This window comes from Trachypithecus francoisi, unplaced genomic scaffold (assembly GCF_009764315.1).
Source record: "Trachypithecus francoisi isolate TF-2019V2 unplaced genomic scaffold, Tfra_2.0 Lachesis_group9, whole genome shotgun sequence".
In the NCBI taxonomy this organism is placed as follows: domain Eukaryota; kingdom Metazoa; phylum Chordata; class Mammalia; order Primates; family Cercopithecidae; genus Trachypithecus; species Trachypithecus francoisi.
In genome coordinates this window covers 14,882,658-14,899,877 of record NW_022681474.1, presented here as the reverse complement: position 1 = coordinate 14,899,877, position 17,220 = coordinate 14,882,658, and the positions used below count along the sequence as shown (strand labels likewise).

General features: G+C 46.3%; 1 protein-coding gene and 1 pseudogene across 3 annotated transcripts in view; one reads left to right on the top strand and one right to left on the bottom strand.

Annotated features, from left to right (window-relative positions):
- Window positions 1-557: 557 nt before the first annotated feature.
- LARP4B (La ribonucleoprotein 4B) overlaps window positions 558-17,220 on the top strand; it is a 127,636-nt gene continuing 110,973 nt past the window's right edge. The window contains exon 1 of one of the 2 annotated variants that reach the window (XM_033209457.1): window positions 558-836. The gene's annotated coding sequence lies outside the window, so the exon portion shown is untranslated. The remainder of the gene's footprint in view (window positions 837-17,220) is intronic. The other variant, XM_033209453.1, reaches the window with a different exon arrangement.
- On the bottom strand, window positions 11,897-12,795 carry LOC117082623 (annotated as a pseudogene). The gene has a single exon (XR_004436712.1). The product of XR_004436712.1 is annotated as a tubulin-folding cofactor B-like (transcript).

The following is a 17,220-nucleotide window of genomic DNA, read 5'->3' as shown; positions in this document are numbered from 1 at the left end:
GGGGTGGGAGTTTGGGGAAGCGCCGGGGCCCGGGTCCCGGGTGTGGGATGGGGCGTTCGGGGCAGGGCCGGGGCCTGGGTCCCGGGGGTGGGGTTCGGGGCAGAGTCCAGGTCTGGGTCCAGGGTCTGGGGACGGCCTAGGGCTGGGTCGCTGTCCGTCCTGGGCGGCGGAGAGGAGTCTTTAAGGGGCGCACGCGGTGCTGACCACCAGGGCCCAGCCCTCCGGAAGTCAGGGCCCAAACGGCCCCGCAGCGTCAGGCGCTCTGGTGGCGCCCGGTACGGCGGACGGGGCGAAACGCGCGGCGTGCGCGGGGCGGGGCGATGTGCGCGCACGCGCCAATCGCAAGGCCGCGAGCAGGGTGTACGCGCGGAGAGGCCAAGAAGGCGGCGCGGCGGGCCGGGATCGGGTGCGCCCAATCAGCTCGCCGCAACGCCATGACGTGAGGCTCTCCCGGGTGCTGAGCGCCAGTCCGCGGGACCGGCGGGTGAGTGCGAGAGGGCAGGGCGCGGGGCGCGGGTCCGCGCGGGGGCGGGACTTCCGCAGGGCCCCGGAAGTGGGAGCTGTGTGTTCTCATGCGAACGGGAAGGAGCGTTGGGGATCTGGAGTCCCGGGGTTGAGACATTTTCGGGCCCGAAAGGGGAAGAATCCGCCGCCGCCGCCGCCGCTAGCCCGCGCCCGCCCTCGCCCTCTCCCCTACCTCCGGCCCGGCCCGGCCGCGCCGCCTCTCCCTGCCGTCTCTCTCCTCGCCGTCCCCGCGTGTGGCGCGGCCGCCGGGCCCCGGGGCTAAGGCGAGGAGCCCGCGGGCGGCCGGTCGGGCGGGGCGGCGGCGCTGACAGGTGAGGCACCCTGGGTCGCGGCGGGCGGTCCCTCCCGGCCCAGCTCGGACCCGCGCCGCGCCGCCTGTCACTGCGCCGCCATCTTCCCGGAGGACGCGGCCGCGGCGGGCAGGGCCGGGCCTGGGCCGGTGCCGGGGCAGGGGAAGGCCGGGGCCGGGCTGAGGAGGACCGGGGCTGGGGCACGGGAAGGGCCGGGGCTGAGGAGGACTGGGGCCGGGGCCGGGGAAAGCCGGGGCTGAGGAGGACCGGGGCCGGGGCAGGGAAAAACTGGGGCTGAGGAGGGCCGGGGCCGGGGCAGGGGAAGGCCGGGGCCAGGGTTGAGGAGGACCCGCTGAGGCGAGGCGGGAGTCGACGGAGCTGGGTGCTCCGAAGACCGGGCCAGGGTCAGGGCCGGGTCCGGGCCAAGGCCGGCGAGGACTGGGGTCGGGCAGGGCCTGGGCGGGGCCGGGGTCGCGGGCCGCGAGCGCCCCCAGGCCGGGCGGGCGCCGGCACCCGCAGTGCGGCGCCAGCCTCTCTGCTCGCCCCTCGGTTCCGCCGGAGCCCGGGTGGGCGGCCGTGCGGGTGCGGGGCGGGACGGGTCATCAGGGCATCGCATTCCTTTAGAACCAGGAAGTTGGGATCCTGTTGCTCGGTGTGTGTTTGGAACGCTCTTGTTTTCCTCTTGATAGACTTGAGCGGAGGTAGATCTGAAGGAGTTAAAAACATAAAGTCGGATGTGAAGATTGCCGGTGTTGGTCTTGGGGCTGGGATACACGGGCGGCAGAGGAGCCGTCGGAAAGCTGCTGCACCTGCCTCTCAGGGTGCGCTTGGGAGCGTTAAGAGTCATTCCGCCTCAGTGCCGTTGTGCATCGAAACTTCATGCGAATGTCATCTTGTTTTTCCCCTTATTTTTACCTGAAACTGTCTTAAAACTTGGCTGAGATGAAACTTGCGAAAGCTCCCTGTAGAAAACTACCTCCTATCTGGCTTTCGTTTGATTCTCGAATAAGTGGATGCCCAATAACTTGTCTTAATAGTAAATTGGAAGTTTGAAGTTTTGAATAACTGAGAAAACAGGAAGGTTTTCCTTGGCAGGGCAGTGGAGTTTGTCAGTATAAACAGTATGCGTGAGGCCTTTTTCTATAGATAAGAGCAACTCCAAGGTGAACATTGAAGGAGACAAGTTATTTTCCCTTTCGAAAGTTTTTTTCTCTTAGTTTCAGTTGTTTGAATATTTAAATGCACTTGAAATAGGTGCTGAGTTGTAGTTTGTGAAGACCACAGTGGGGAAGAGTGGTGTCCTCTTTTTCCTTGGTGGTCAGGTGGTGTGTGCAGTGTGCAATTTCCATACTTCCCCAACCTGCCTGGAGCCCCTCATTACAGTCAGGGTAATTTACAGAAGTTGAAATGGTTGTGGCTTTTCAGTTTTTTTCCCCTTGTATTTAATATGCTGAAAGGCAGTTTTGTAATCAAACCATATAAGAAATAGCTTAAGAGAGGTTTGCTAAGTGAAATGCATTCCGCAAGGCATCAGATTAACAAGCTTATTATTTAACCATGAATTTAATTTATATACTTTACTTTGAAACTTGCATTGGTTAGAAATAAATTTTATCCTGTATTTTGAAAAGTTAGTGTGAGTTGAGTTGACTTGTTTACATGAAACAAAGGCATGGCTTATTCATTAGAAGTTACCCTCGTGTTGCCTGCATTTTCTCACCTGTAACAGGGACATGATAATATAATTTTCTTAGGACTGTTTTAACACAAACATGAAAATGTTGACTGTTTTTACTATTTTTACTATTACTGATTTCCTCCCCCCCACCCCAATGGAGTCTTGCTCTGTCACCCAGGATGGAGTGCAGTGACACGATCTCAACTCACTGCAGCCTCCACCTCCTAGGTTTTCAAGTTATTCTCCTGCCTCAGCCTCCCGAGTAGCTGGGATTATAGGCACGTGCCACCCCACCCGGCTAATTTTTGTATTTTTAATAGAGACAGGGTTTCACCATGTTGCCCAGGCTGGTCTCGAACTCCTGGCCTCAAGTGATCCACCTGCCTCAGCCTCTCAAAGAGTTGGGATTACAGGAGTGAGCCACTGCGCCCATCTTATTGAATTTTTAAAATATTCTACTTTCTAGCTGTCAATTTATTAGCAGAAAGGTTTTTTTTTTTTGGTTGTTTACATGTATCTGGGCAGAGAAAACAGATTCTGAGCACAGAATGTGTATTTGAAGAAAGCAGTTCCACTATTTTTGAGTAGGAACCAGAGAGAAAAAAAGATAACATAGGTACAGTTCTGTAGAAGAGTAGCTGAAATTAAGTGGCAGCAAATTCAGGGAGAAATGTAATTTGATTTGATGTTCAGGAAGATTGCCCTGTTTAAAAGTGAGATTTAAAGAATTTATTGAATTTAATGCAATTTCCATAAGTAAGCACAAGTTTTGAGAAATATATATTTAAGCTGTTTTTGTGAAGCAGTCTTCACATTATCTTAAAATGTAGTTCTAAAATACGTGCAGGCTGGGTGAGATGGCTCCTGCCTGTAATCCCAGCACTTTGGGTGGCCTACATGAGTTTAGGAGCCCAGGAGTTCACCAGCCTGGACAACAGAGAGAGACCTCATCTCTACCAAACAAAAAATTAGCCAGGCATGGTGAGTCACACCTGTAGACCCAGCTATTGGGGAAGCTGAAGTGGGAGGATCGCTTGGGCCTGGGAGGTTGAGGCTGCAGTGAGCCATGATCCTGCGACTGCACTCCATCCTGGACAACAGTGAGACCTTGTCTCCCCCCACCCCCAAAACATGCAAATTGGGACATCAAATTGTTAATGGTGTTTACAATGAACAGTGCCTTCAGGTAGCTGCAGCTACTCTACATAGATTTGCAAGTTTTTGTGGTGATAGGCTGTGGTAGATGTTACCAGCCAAGGAGTGGCTGACAAACTCCTTTCACTGTTATTTCATTGTGATGTTAAAATTCATATTTTCCATCAAAATAGTGGTAACTAGGATTATAATCTGGGTCTTCCAGTTTTAGTAACGTGTTGTTTATGTTATGGTCTTTTGAGGTTGTAAAAAAGCTATATAGATATGTTACCATCAATTCCATTTGTTTTTATCCTAGTGTTAAAGGTACAAGTTGTTGTTGTTTTTTTTCTTCTTTCCTGAGGCGGAGTTTCACTCTTGTCGCCCAAGCTGGAGTGCAATGGTGCGTTCTCATTCTCGGCTCACTGCAGCCTCCGCCCCTCGGGTTCAAGTGATTCTCCTGCCTCAGCCTCCTGAGTAGCTGGGATTACAGGTGCCCGCCATTACACCTGTCTAGTTTTTTTTTTTGTATTTTTAGCAGAGATGGGGTTTCACCATGTTGGCCAGGCTGGTCTTGAACTCCTGACCTCAGGTGATCCGCCCACCTCAGCCTCCCAAAGTGCTGGGATTACAGGTGTGAGCCATGGCATCCGGCCAAAGGTACAAGTTTTAAATATGTTTTTGTCATGCATGCAGTACTCTTATAGATTCTGTCAGATTCAGGGATATTCTTTTCAGATTGATAAGTTACACAAAAATCTTGGAGTATATTCTTGTAATTTCTTATACAAAATTCTCAAAACAACCTTTTTCCAATGGGGAGAAAACATGAACGCTGAAGTTGTGTTTTTGAGAAATACCTTGTTAAAACAGACACTGCTATAAGGGTTCGCTTGCTTATGCTTTTTTGTAGAACTTTATTGATGTAAAGAGTTCTCCTTTTTCTGTAAAAGCTTATTTTAGAGTACGAAGTAAATGAGGCACTCAGAGTTAACCTCATCAGGCCTGAGTTTAGTTCAGTTTAAACTTTTTGCTATTACGCTTGTTGACATCTTTGTAACTACTCTGCTTCTAGAGTTATTTTGATTAGAAAATGAATTCCTTTTTTAGAACATGGAATTGTAAGGTAGAAAACTGCTAGGTTCTCAAAAGAAGGAAGATAAATTCCAACTTGAAAGTTCTTTCCCCTAACATTCTAATGCTTTGTTTTTCCTGTGTGTAAATGCCTTCCTTAGGAACAGGGAAGATTATTAACTCAGCTGTGTTTCCTTCCCTTCTCTTTCTCACTGCCACCCCCCACCCCATACCTTAATACCTTTTGTCCCTTCAATGCCTTTGTAAACTTGTCTTCTCACAGTTTTTCTGGTGAAGCTGTCATGGCTCCCATTTCAACCATAAAGGATATGCAGTTCAGTGATGCTGCTGGTTTTACATCTTCTTTCCCATCAGCCCCATTGCCCCGGTTAGGAGACCTAGACCATGGAGTATGTTGTAATATTGAAAGTATTTCATGTTTAACACAATTTTTTTTTTTTTTTTTTTTTTTGAGACTGAGTCTTGTTCTGTTGCCCAGGCTGGAGTGCACTGGCATGATCACGGCTCACTGCAAACTCTGCCTCCCTGGTTTAAGGGATTCCCCTGACTCAGCCTCCTGAGTAGCTGGGACTACATACAGGTGCGTGCCACCACGCTTCGCTAATTTTTTTATTTTTAATACAAATAGGGTTTCACCATGTTGGCCAGGCTGGTCTTGAACTCCTGACCTCAAGTGACCCATCTGCCATGGCCTCCCAGAGTGCTGGGATTACAGGTGTGAGCCAGTGCGCCTGGCCATGTTTGACACAAATTTGAAAGTGGACCACTTAATATTTTAGGGTGAGCATGATAATCATAGAGATGAGACTTGATCTTTGCTGAAAATGTTCTTTATGAAGTCTGATGTGCATGAATTTGCCTGATAAAATACTCTTCTATTTACACAAATCATTTTTTTTTTTTTTTTTTAAGACGGAGTCTCGCTCTGTCGCCCAGGCTGGAGTGCAGTGGCCAGATCTCAGCTCACTGCAAGCTCCGCCTCCCGGGTTTACGCCATTCTCCTGCCTCAGCCTCCCGAGTAGCTGGGACTACAGGCGCCCGCCACCTTGCCTGGCTAGTTTTTTGTATTTTTAGTAGAGACGGGGTTTCACTGTATTAGCCAGGATGGTCTCGATCTCCTGACCTCGTGATCCGCCCATCTCGGCCTCCCAAAGTGCTGGGATTACAGGCTTGAGCCACCGCGCCCGGCCAGCTGGCCTCTCATCAGGACTGCCCTAGGCCTCGCCCTGTGTGTGCTTCCACTTCTGCGTTTTCCTTCTCTGCCCTGCCCCACCTTTTAGTCAGGACCACACCTCCCTCTCTTACCTTGGTGTTGCAAATGTTGTAGCCATTGCTGTTGGTAGATTCTTTGCCTGAAATTGAATGTCCACCCCCTTTTAAAAAAATTTTAAAAATATTTACTTAGCTCCTTAACCCATCCTTAAAAAGATATTTTAGGATTCCTCCAGGCTGCTTTGCCTTAAGTTCTGAGGTTATGCTTCTCTGTTTCTGTAGCAACGTAAGAGTACCCTTGTGTTATTTAGCACATAATTAATGTAAGCTCCTTGTGAGTGAGATTCTCTTTTTATGCTTGTCAACTCTGCCCAGCCCAGGGCCTAGTAAACTGTAGATGTTTAATGATATTAATTCAAGTAAAGAGATAAGAATGCTTAAAGCCATCTCCCACCTGTGTTCCAGAGAAATTGTTTACTGATCGTATGCTTGTACCTTTCTGTAAACAAATAGGAAAATCTTTACTCAAAAAGAATACATTAGAAAAGTTCTTATAGAGTATAAAAGCTATATTTACAAATTTTTAACTGACTTTTCATAGCTACGTACAGTATATAAAGTATTTTCAGATAGGGTAATTTAACCACATGACCTTTAAATTATACTGTTTCTCAGTCTTTAAAAATGTACCCTTTTGGCTGGGCGTTTTTTTTTTTTTTGTTTCTTTGTTTTTTTTTGAGACGGAGTTTCACTCTCGTTGCCCAGGCTGGAGTGCAATGGCACGATCTCGGCTCACCGTAACCTCTGCCTCCCAGGCTCAAGCAGTTCTCATGCCTCAGCCTCCCTGGTAGCTGGGATTATAGGCATGTGCCACCACGCCCAACTAATTTTGTATTTTTAGTAGGCGTGAGCCACCGCGCCTGGCACGGCTGGGCACTTTGATTCATGCCTGTAATCCCAGCACTCTGGGAGGCCGAGGCAGGTGGATCACCTGAGGTTAGGAGTTCGAGACCACCCTGGCCAACATGGTGAAACCCCATCTCTACTAAAAATACAAAAATTAGCCAGGCGTGGTGGTGTGTGCTCGTAATCCCAGCTACTTGGGAGGCTGAGGTGGGAGAATTGCTTGAACCCAGGAGGCAGAGGTTGCAGTGACCTGAGATCACGCCACTGCACTCCAGCCTGGGCGACAGAGTGAGGCTCTGTCTCAAAAATAAATAAATAAATAAATAAAATAAACTCCCCCTTTTTGACAGCCATAGAATTTCTTACCTTTATTTTGCTTTAAAGTAAAAACATCATGTTAACCCAAAATAAAACAATTGCAATATTGAAAATGTATCTTTTAAACCTTAGTAGAGGTTTTTCCATTTTTAATTTTCTGTTAAGTCTTGCTACAGGGCCTGGAATAAAGGAGGGCCACTGAGAGGTAAGAAAAGGGTTGATTTTCTTCCTGTGGCAAGTGTTCTGACCGGTTGAACACTAGGGATGCAAAGATGAAAGGCAACAGGAGTTTTCTGTAAGGCCCGTCATCCAGCAGGAATAGGAAAGTGCATTGTTCTATGTAAAGCCTTAGAGACTGGCCTTTGGAAGTGACTGGCTCTCAGCTCCATGCTTCTTTGGATAGTCTGCTACAACAGTCATGTGTGTTAGGGTGTATCCTGCCCTGCACTCTCCATGTCTCCGCTCCTTGATGTATTATTCTTCATAGTATTTATGACACTATAACATGCCATATAATTTACTTATTTTATGTATGGCCCGTCTTCTCATACTTGAATGTAAACTCTAATGAGATCAAGATTTATATTTTGCTCCTCAGTATGAACCTAGGCCTTAGAACAGTATCTGGTATGTAGCTTGCACTAAATAGTTGATGAGTAAATCCCAGTATCAACAACAGGGATAGATTGCCATCTCTTGGAGTTTGCTGTCCGTTGAGACAGGTGGACAATCACATAATCCAATAGGAAAGTGCAGTGCACTAAGATCCGGCTTTGGAGGGAGGTATCAGGAGGCTTCCTTGAGGACGTGATGGTGGCACTGAGATTGGAGGGATGGTAATGGAGTGAGAAGTCAGCAGAGAGAATTACCTGTGTAGTGCCCCAGGTGGGAAGGTGCAGAGTGCTTTGAAGGAACTAGTGTGAACAAGGCTGAAGAAAGAGAACACGACTGGGAAGCAGGTGGAGAGTTTTATTTTACAGAGCTTGGGAGGTCCCATATAGGTTGATTATTTTGCCCTTTATGATAAGACCAATGGGAAGCAGTTGAAGGGTTTTATATCATAGAATTGTCTTTTTTAAATGATTCTGCTTTGTAGAGAGTGGTGTGGAAGCAGGAAGTGGTCATATGGTGGGTGTTATTAAGCGGCAAGGTAGGGAACCTCTTTCTTCTTGTGTACACCTTCATACATCTTCATAGTTGAAAAGGCCAAGCCCCAGTCTAAATGAGACCAGCCAGCTTCCTTAAAATCCCTTTAATTTGTATTACATATAATCGTGTATGTTTAAAAATATTTTATTTATTTTTTTGAGACAGTTTGTGTCACCCAGGCTAGAGTCCGGTGGCATGCTCATAGCTCTCTGCAGCCTCGACCTGGGCTTGAGCGATCTTGCCACCTCAGCCTCCCGAGTAGCTGGGACCCATGGGTGCATGTCACCACACCTGGCTAATTTAAAAAAATTTTTTTTTTTTTGTAGAGGTGGCAGGTCTCGAATTCCTGGGTTCAAGCAGTCCCAGAGTGTTGGGCTTACAGATGTGAGCCATTGCACCTGGCTTAAAAATGCTTTAAAAATTGTTTAGAAAATATGTCTTAAATTTGCTAATATTTGCCAGTTGTTTAAAATATATTATTTCAGATAATTTCAAACTTATTAACATTCCTTTTTTAGGAATGCCTCTGAAAAATGAGAACATTTTGTTTTCACATTTCAGAGAGCTTTTTTTTTTTTGTCAGTGCTCAAAATACAGAGATAAAAACTTAGTGATCAATTTGGTATAGATTTACAAATTGCTTCAGTGATTATTATCTGTTAACATGTTAAACATTCTCTTTTTAAAAATACCAAGTCCTTTAAAATTTTCTTTAAAGGCTTCATGCTTTTCTGAACATTCTTTTTCTTTCTCTTTGTTGATTACATACTTGTATTTCATTGCTGAGATTATCGTCTGTGTAATTTTTGCCTTATCAGTCAGAGAAAACCAGTAACCTTTGGGAGGCATGTACAATTTTTTTTTTGTTTGTTTTTTTTACTGGGTCTGTAAAGAAGGAAAGTTTAGCCGGGCGCGGTGGCTCAAGCCTGTAATCCCAGCACTTTGGGAGGCCGAGACGGGCGGATCACGAGGTCAGGAGATCGAGACCATCCTGGCTAACACGGTGAAACCCCGTCTCTACTAAAAATACAAAAAACTAGCCGGGCGAGGTGGCGGCGCCTGTAGTCCCAGCTACTCGGGAGGCTGAGGCGGGAGAATGGCGTGAACCCGGGAGGCGGAGCTTGCAGTGAGCTGAGATCTGGCCACTGCACTCCAGCCTGGGTGACAGAGCGAGACTCCGTCTCAAAAAAAAAAAAAAAAAAAAAGAAGGAAAGTTTAGTCCGGTTGGGGAGCAGTCTCACTTCTTCCTGAGAAGTAATGCCAGGCTCTCTGTCTGTAGGAGGGGTCAGTGAATCACCTTTGCAAACGAAAAGACGCCGTAGTTGATTCAAATCTGTGCTGGGAAACCCCAATGGATTTCCAGTTCATTGCGTTAACCATTCAGTCCTGACTTTAAAAGTAGACTTGAAGTCCCTGTGGGATATTACCTTCTAAAAATCTAGACATTTGAAAGGATGAAAGCATTGTCTCTTGTGCTTTTAGGGGGTTAAAAACATTCAAACCATTGATAGAACACTGGTTGACGTTTAGTGTTTCTTGAGTACTGTAAATATGGTAGCTTACTGTGAAAGTCTTTTATGGTGAACTTTTGTTTGGCATGATTTGGTTTTTTTTTTTGAGGCCAAGTCTCTCTGTGTCGCCCAGGCTGGAGTGCAGTGGCACAGTCTCCGTTCACTGGAAGCTCTGCCTCCTGGGTTCACGCCATTCTCCTGCCTCACCCTCCTGAGTAGCTGGGACCGCAGGTGCCCGCCACCACACCTGGCTAATTTCTTTGCATTTTTAGTAGAGACGGGGTTTTACCATGTTAGCCAGGGTGGTCTTGATCTCCTGATCTCAAGTGATCTGCCTGCCTTGGCCTCCCAAAGTGCTGGGATTACAGGCGTGAGCCACTGCGCCCGGTCTGCCTGGCATGATTTTAAGTTCTATGTTCCATATTCCTCTGTGGTTGATATTCAAACCTCCAGTGATACTTGATATTTATTTATTTAAGAGATGAGGTCTCACTCTGTTGCCCAGGCTGCAGGAGTGGAGTGAATGGCATGACCATTGCTCACTGCAGCCTCCAATTTCTGAGCTCCAGTGATCCTCCTGGCTATTTAAATAATAATTTTTTGAGACATGAGGTCTTGCCATGTTACTCAGGCTGGCCTCAATCTCCTGGCCTCAAGTGATCCTCCAACCTCAGCCTCCCAAGTTGCTGGGAATGTGAGTGTGAGCCCCTGTGCCTTGCTCCAGTGACAGTTGTTACCAGGCTAGATTGCTAGTTCAGATTACCTTTCAGTGGGTCACTTGGAGCAGGGGTCGCTAACTCCCAGTCTGTGGACCCATAGCCGTCATAGCCTGTTAGGAACTGGGCTGTACAGCAGGAGGTGAGCAGCAGGGTGAGTGAGCAGCAAGCAGCAGGTGAGTGAGCAGCCCGGTGAGTGAGCATTACTGCCTGAGCTCACCTCCTCTCAGATGAACAGTTGACTAGATTCTCATAGGAGTGCAAATCCTGTTGTGCACTGCACATGCAAGGGATCTAGGTCGCATGCTCCTTATGAGAATCTAATGCCTGATGATCTGAGGTGGAGCAGTTTCATCCTGAAAGCATCCTCCTCACCACCCCGCACCCCCTGACCCCTCCGCTCTGTCTGTGGAAAAATTGCCTTGCATGAAACCAGTCAGTCCCTGGTATCAAAAAAGGTTGGGTGCCGCTGACTTGGAGTACTGACTGTTGTGAAGATGAGTAACTGATGAATCAGCAGTAGTTGCTTCTTCACACTGTCAGTGAAGACCAAAGAATGAATATGGGAAGCAGTATTACCAGTGTTGCTGTTTGTGCACATGACTTTCAGTTTTTCACAACTTTCCCATTTTTTTGTTTACACTGATGAATTGAATCTCTTCTGCTGAAATCATTCTTTAGGGCTCAGTAAGGAGAGTTAAACCTAAACCTGAAAGAACTGGAAGTGGGACGTAGAACTGCCAAATAAACTGTAGAAGCATTGAGGCACTTAAAAATCTCCATGACCTGGCGAAATTCCAGTGAAGAGTAAACTTTTGCAGTGTGCCTTGGGATTCTGAGTGACCACAAGTTTTATTATCTTCAGGCAGGCAAGGCCACACAGACTCTTGGCATACTATTTCCTATAAGTTCAGAATTTTGAAAGTGTGTTGGTCATTGTGGTAGTCCCCCCCTCCGCCACCTCCCCCTGCCAACCTTATGGGAAAGAAAGAGGTGGTAGTTTTATTCTGTTATTGAGAAGAGGTTTTTCATGAAATCACATGAAGTTGCAGCTCAACATAAATAGCTAAAGATGAGATGTTTTCCCAAAATCATTATATGGCCACCAATTATATTAGATAATTATATGAGTAAGGCAAATAAATGCTGGATCATTAACTTCCAGTTTCTTGTTTCTTTTTTTTTTTTTTGGAGCTGGAGTTTCACTCTTGTTGCCCAGGCTGGAGTGCAGTGGTGCAGTCTTGGCTCACTGCAACCTCTGCCTCCTAGGTTCAAGCGATTCTCCTGTCCTGGCCTCCTGAGTAGCTGGAATTACAGGCATGTGCCCCTACACCCAGCTAGTTTCGTTTTTTTTTTTTTTCTGGGTTTCTAGTGAATTTAATGCACGAGTGTCAAAAATCAATGGCAGAGGAAAAAATGAATAAAATTAAAGTGGGGTCAGGAGAAAAGGGCCATGGGCACACACAGGAGGGGCAGTCAGTGGCCGAGTTAGGAGCTGGAGCAGTGGAATTCCTTGGGTGTCCTATCTCATCCAACCCGTAGTCCTCCTCCGGGAAGCCCCCCACGGTCACGACTGCTGGCTTGACAAAGGCGCCATACTTGGCCTGGCGTTCGAAGTAGCGTTTCCCATTCACACTGCCATCGTTTTTTCCCCGTGGCTCATCACAGCAGACACCAATCCAGTACAGGCTTGACATCTGTGAGACCTACATACATGACGGTACCCCAGCGGGGAGTGCCCCGCCACCCGCACCTCACAGCGGCTGCCCATGGGGATGGAGCTGGCCTCGGCCTTCTCCTTGGCGAGGCGCTGGGCGGCCTCGGCCTCCTGCTGAGCCCGCTCCTCCTCGTTGTAGCGGCCAACCTTGCTGCGCTTCAGGAAGAAGCGGACTGAAGCGGACCGTGTCTTGCCTCTGGTCGCAGGCTTCTTGTGAGATCGTGTACTTCTCCACCCGGGACACGTCCTCATACTCACCAAGGCGGGCGCCGCCGTGGTCAATGAGGTGGATGCGGGAGCCGTCATCTACAGGGTAGGAGCCCAGCAGCGCATCCTCTTGATCCAGCTTGCTGTAGAACTTGTCGTCAACTCCATACAGCTCCAGTTCCATGCAGGAAGCAGGGCTGCCCACCAGCAACTCCAGTTTACACTTGAACTCAGCAATGGTGAGGCTGCAGCTGTACCGCTTCTCTCAGCGGAAGGTGTTAAGGGAGCTGCTGATGAAAACGGTCACCGTGGGTGCCAATACCCCCCTCACCTCCATCTTGCCGTGCCCTGCCATGGCCTGCAGTGTGGTCGCTCTGCAGCAGCCACCGCCGCCGCTGCTGGGCTATCCTAGTTTTGTATTCTTAGTAAAGACAGGGTTTCTCCATGTTGGTCAGGCTGGTCTCGATCTCCCGTCCTCAGGTGATCCACCTGCCTTGGCCTCCCAAAGTGCTGAGATTCCAGGCGTGAGCCACCGTGCCTGACCCTTAACTTCCAGTTTTCAATTTGATGTTGGGACGTGTGGTTAGGTAAATTTATTGTAAAGCATATATTTATGAAATGTTTAATAATAATAGTGAACTTAACATTTAATCAGCCTTAACCCAGTTGCATGGAATATTTTCTTTTTATCGGTTCCATTGTTATCAGTCTGGAGTTACAAGACTGAAGGAACCTTTAATTCTTTTTAATTCTTTTTTTTTTTTGGAAACAGAGTCTCACTCTCTCCCCCAGGCTGAAGTGCAGTGGCTGTATCTGGGCTCACTGCAGTCGTCACCTCCTGGGTTAAAGTGATTCTCGTGCTTCAACCTCCAGAGTAGCCAGGACTACAGGCACACCACCATGCCCAGCTTATTTTTATAGTTTTAGTAGAGACAGGGTTTCTCCGTATTGGCCAGGCTGGTCTCCAACTTCTGGCCCCAAGTGATCTGCCTGCCTTGGCCTCCTAAAGTGCTGGGATTACAGGCCTGAGCCACTGTGCCTGGCCTGATTAATTCTTAATTCATATGTTAGGTGTGAATTAAATAGTACTTTCAAAGTAGGACGTTTATATTCTGAGACTTTGAGTTTTGTTCTACGTTATTTTGTCAACTGAGATTTTGTAACTGGTTTGTGAAAATAACTGTCAGAAAAACAGTGTAATATTGCAGTTGCAGTCTTAGGATTTTAGATCTCTACAGACTCAGAAACTGAAGCCCATGAGGTAAAAATTAATTAGAGATACAGCTGGCTAGTTGGTGACAGAAGTAGGACTGTAACGAGTCTCCTCTCTAAGTCCAGCATCCCTTTGCGCTGTAATTGCAGAGTTCACTGTGGTCGCTATTAAGGCGTACCCTGCGCTGTAGTATATCAAAAGAAATTGGTGAAAGCATTGTTATGTTAGATATATGTGTTAGATAATTTAAGTGTTTTAACTTTTTGAGGTAGATTTTTAAAGCAGTTATTAGACTGTGCTTTTTAAAAGATTGAAATATATTTACTTCAGGAAAATTAAGTGTTTTGTCATTTTAGATAATCCATTAAATCCTTAATCCAAATAGGGAGGTGCTAATTGACGTTCTAGTTAACAAGCTCCAGTTTGTATCATGTAATCAGACTGCAGCTTACAGTTCATCTTTGAGAAATAGTCTAAGACAAACTCCTGTAAATTAAATGGTTTTCTTCCTAAAGCATTCAGAGAGAGTTGTTCATTTTAACGTCCACGCTGTAAACACAGGAGTCTGTGTGCAGGCTCGGATCCAACTTCAACACCTGTGTCCATACCTGTCACCTTTGTGTAGAGGAACTCACACTAGAGATAATGTGACTTGCTGTGAACTCTCCTGGCCTTTGGTTTACTGGTCCTCAGGCAACTGTGGTGTGTGTCAGGATCTTTCACATAGCTTTCTTACACTCTAAGAAGCTACTGCAAATTGCAACAACTCCCACCCTCAACAATGTATTGGACTTGTGATTCAGAGGATTGAAAGCCCCCCCCTTTTTTCCCCATTTATTCTTCAGACAGAACACTTGTTTTACTGTTTGGGAAACTGAGTCTTGGTGACAGTTTGCTTTACATCATCCAATACAGGAAGAACAGAAAATGGGATCTTTCTAGCTTCTTGCTTATAAGCCTGTTGCAAGTAATACCCAACTCTTAGAAAGGGTCAGCGTTCTGTGCAGCACTTTGGATCCAAATAACATGATATATTTGGGGGCTTAAGCCACACGTCATAGTTCAGCATCAGCGATACAGGCCCTGTATTTAATAGTTTAATAACTTAATTGTTTAAATATTTAATAGTTTAATAATTACTGTTAAACAGAAAGTATTAATAGTAATTTTCATCGTGGTTATCTTTGAAGCTAGAGATGTCTTACGCTACAAGATTGAGAAAAGTTAACTACCTTTCTGAACAGTAATTCAGAATCATTGGAACCGATGGCAATTTTTCAATGGCTGATTCTTATAGTTTGTCTGAAACTTTTTTTTCTCTTTTTTTTTTTTGAGACGGTCTCACTCTGTTGCCCAGGCTGGAGTGCAGTGGCGTGATCTTGGCTTATTGCGGCCTTAACCTCCCAGTCTCAAGTGGTCCTCCCTCCTCAGCCTCCCAAGTAGCTGGGACTATAGGCATGTGCCACCACACCTGGCTAATTTTTGTATTTTTTTTGTAGAGATGGGTTTTTGTCTTGTTGCACAGGCTGGTCTCAAACTCCTGGGCTCAAGCAATCCTCTTGCCTTGGTCTTCAAAAGCACTGGAATTACAGGCATGTACCATCATCCCTGGCCTGTTTGAAACTTTCTTTGTGATGTTAGTGTTGAACTAAAATGAAGAAGCTGGGTAAAGAGTTTATTTGGGCAAAGCTTGATGATTGCAACCCAGGAGCATAGACCAAATTGCTCTGAATATATGTATATGTATATATGTATATATGTGTGTGTGTGTGTATGTATACACATTCTGATTAGCAGCAGTTACAAGTGGATTTTTATGATGGAATGATGTATGACGGTGCTGGGAAGGTTCATTCTTAGTCCTCAGTCAAGTCACTGATTTGTGTAACTATCATTGCTTGTTAAATCTTCTGTAGTCTTTGAATTTCATGCTTTTGGTTTTCTTAGAGGTAAAACAATAAGATACATAGTAAAAATCCTATTACATTGGGGATTCAGTCCAAATTGTAGGAAAACAATAAAAACTCAAACACACACACACAGTGGTCAAGGCTGGAATCTAATAACATGGATACTGTAGTTTTCTTGGGAAGCATAATTTTTCCTCTCTCTAGTCACCATTTTTACCAAAGATATAAATCTTAGGAGGACCAGCTTACTTGCAAAATAAGTTTTAGTATTGTGCTTGAGCTGATTATTTGCGTAAAATACAACAAGAATAATGATTGGCCATATAGTTTCTTTTTTTTTTTTTTTTTTTTTGAGACGGAGTCTTGCTCTTTCGCCCGGGCTGGAGTGCAGTGGCCGGATCTCAGCTCACTGCAAGCTCCGCCTCCCGGGTTTTACGCCATTCTCCTGCCTCAGCCTCCGGAGTAGCTGGGACTACAGGCGCCCGCCACCTCGCCCGGCTAGTTTTTTGTATTTTTAGTAGAGACGGGGTTTCACCGTGTTAGCCAGGATGGTCTCGATCTCCTGACCTCGTGATCCGCCCGTCTCGGCCTCCCAAAGTGCTGGGATTACAGGCTTGAGCCACCGCGCCCGGCCTATAGTTTCTTTAAGTTATCTTTGCTGGAACTTTCATAAGGAATTTTGGATTCAACTATAAACCCTCAAGGCTAGGAAGCCAAGCCAAGGACTATGCTGGTAATACTTACATGAATTGGGTGACTTCCTCTCTTCTTGAGGTCACAAAATATCTTGAGGTTCCTGGGCATGTCAGAAAGTAAGATTCTTTTACTTGCTATACATCAGGAACCTTGTAAAGGAGCCGTGTAAACAAGGTACCAGGCTAGTCTTTCCAACAGGCTTTTTATTGGCTCTACATAGTCAACCTCAGTTCTTTTTTTTTTTTTTTGAGACGGAGTCTTGCTCTGTCGCCCAGGCTGGAGTGCAGTGGCCGGATCTCAGCTCACTGCAAGCTCCGCCTCCTGGGTTTACGCCCTTCTCCTGCCTCAGCCTCCCGAGTAGCTGGGACTACAGGCGCCCGCCACCTCGCCCGGCTAGTTTTTTGTACTTTTTAGTAGAGACGGGGTTTCACCGTGTTAGCCAGGATGGTCTCGATCTCCTGACCTCGTGATCCACCCGTCTCGGCCTCCCAAAGTGCTGGGAGTACAGGCTTGAGCCACCGCGCCCGGCCTTAACCTCAGTTCTTTAAACCAGTCTGCTTATATTTCAAAATACACGGTTCCAGTCAAGAGCGTCGGTAGAATAGCCAGTGTCTTCAATTGTGTCCTGTTACAATAAACCGGTTTTTATTGAGCTTAAAACACATATAATTAGACTGTCATAAAATAAGGATACTCATGACTAGTTTACGCGTTTAGGTAGAAAGGCAAATGTTTCAGTTTTGCTCGTAAAGTTATGTTTTACCCATTTGCTACAAGCTATAAATGAGGGAAAAAGCTTCCTTGACTTGGGAAAACAAAACATGAAAAGAAAAAAATCAGCAATGTTTCAAACAAAATGTCGTAAAAATGATTTCAGTCATCTGTAATTTCAGTCCCATGTAATTAAGTTTTATTCTGCTTGATATACAGAGTTAGCAGTCTT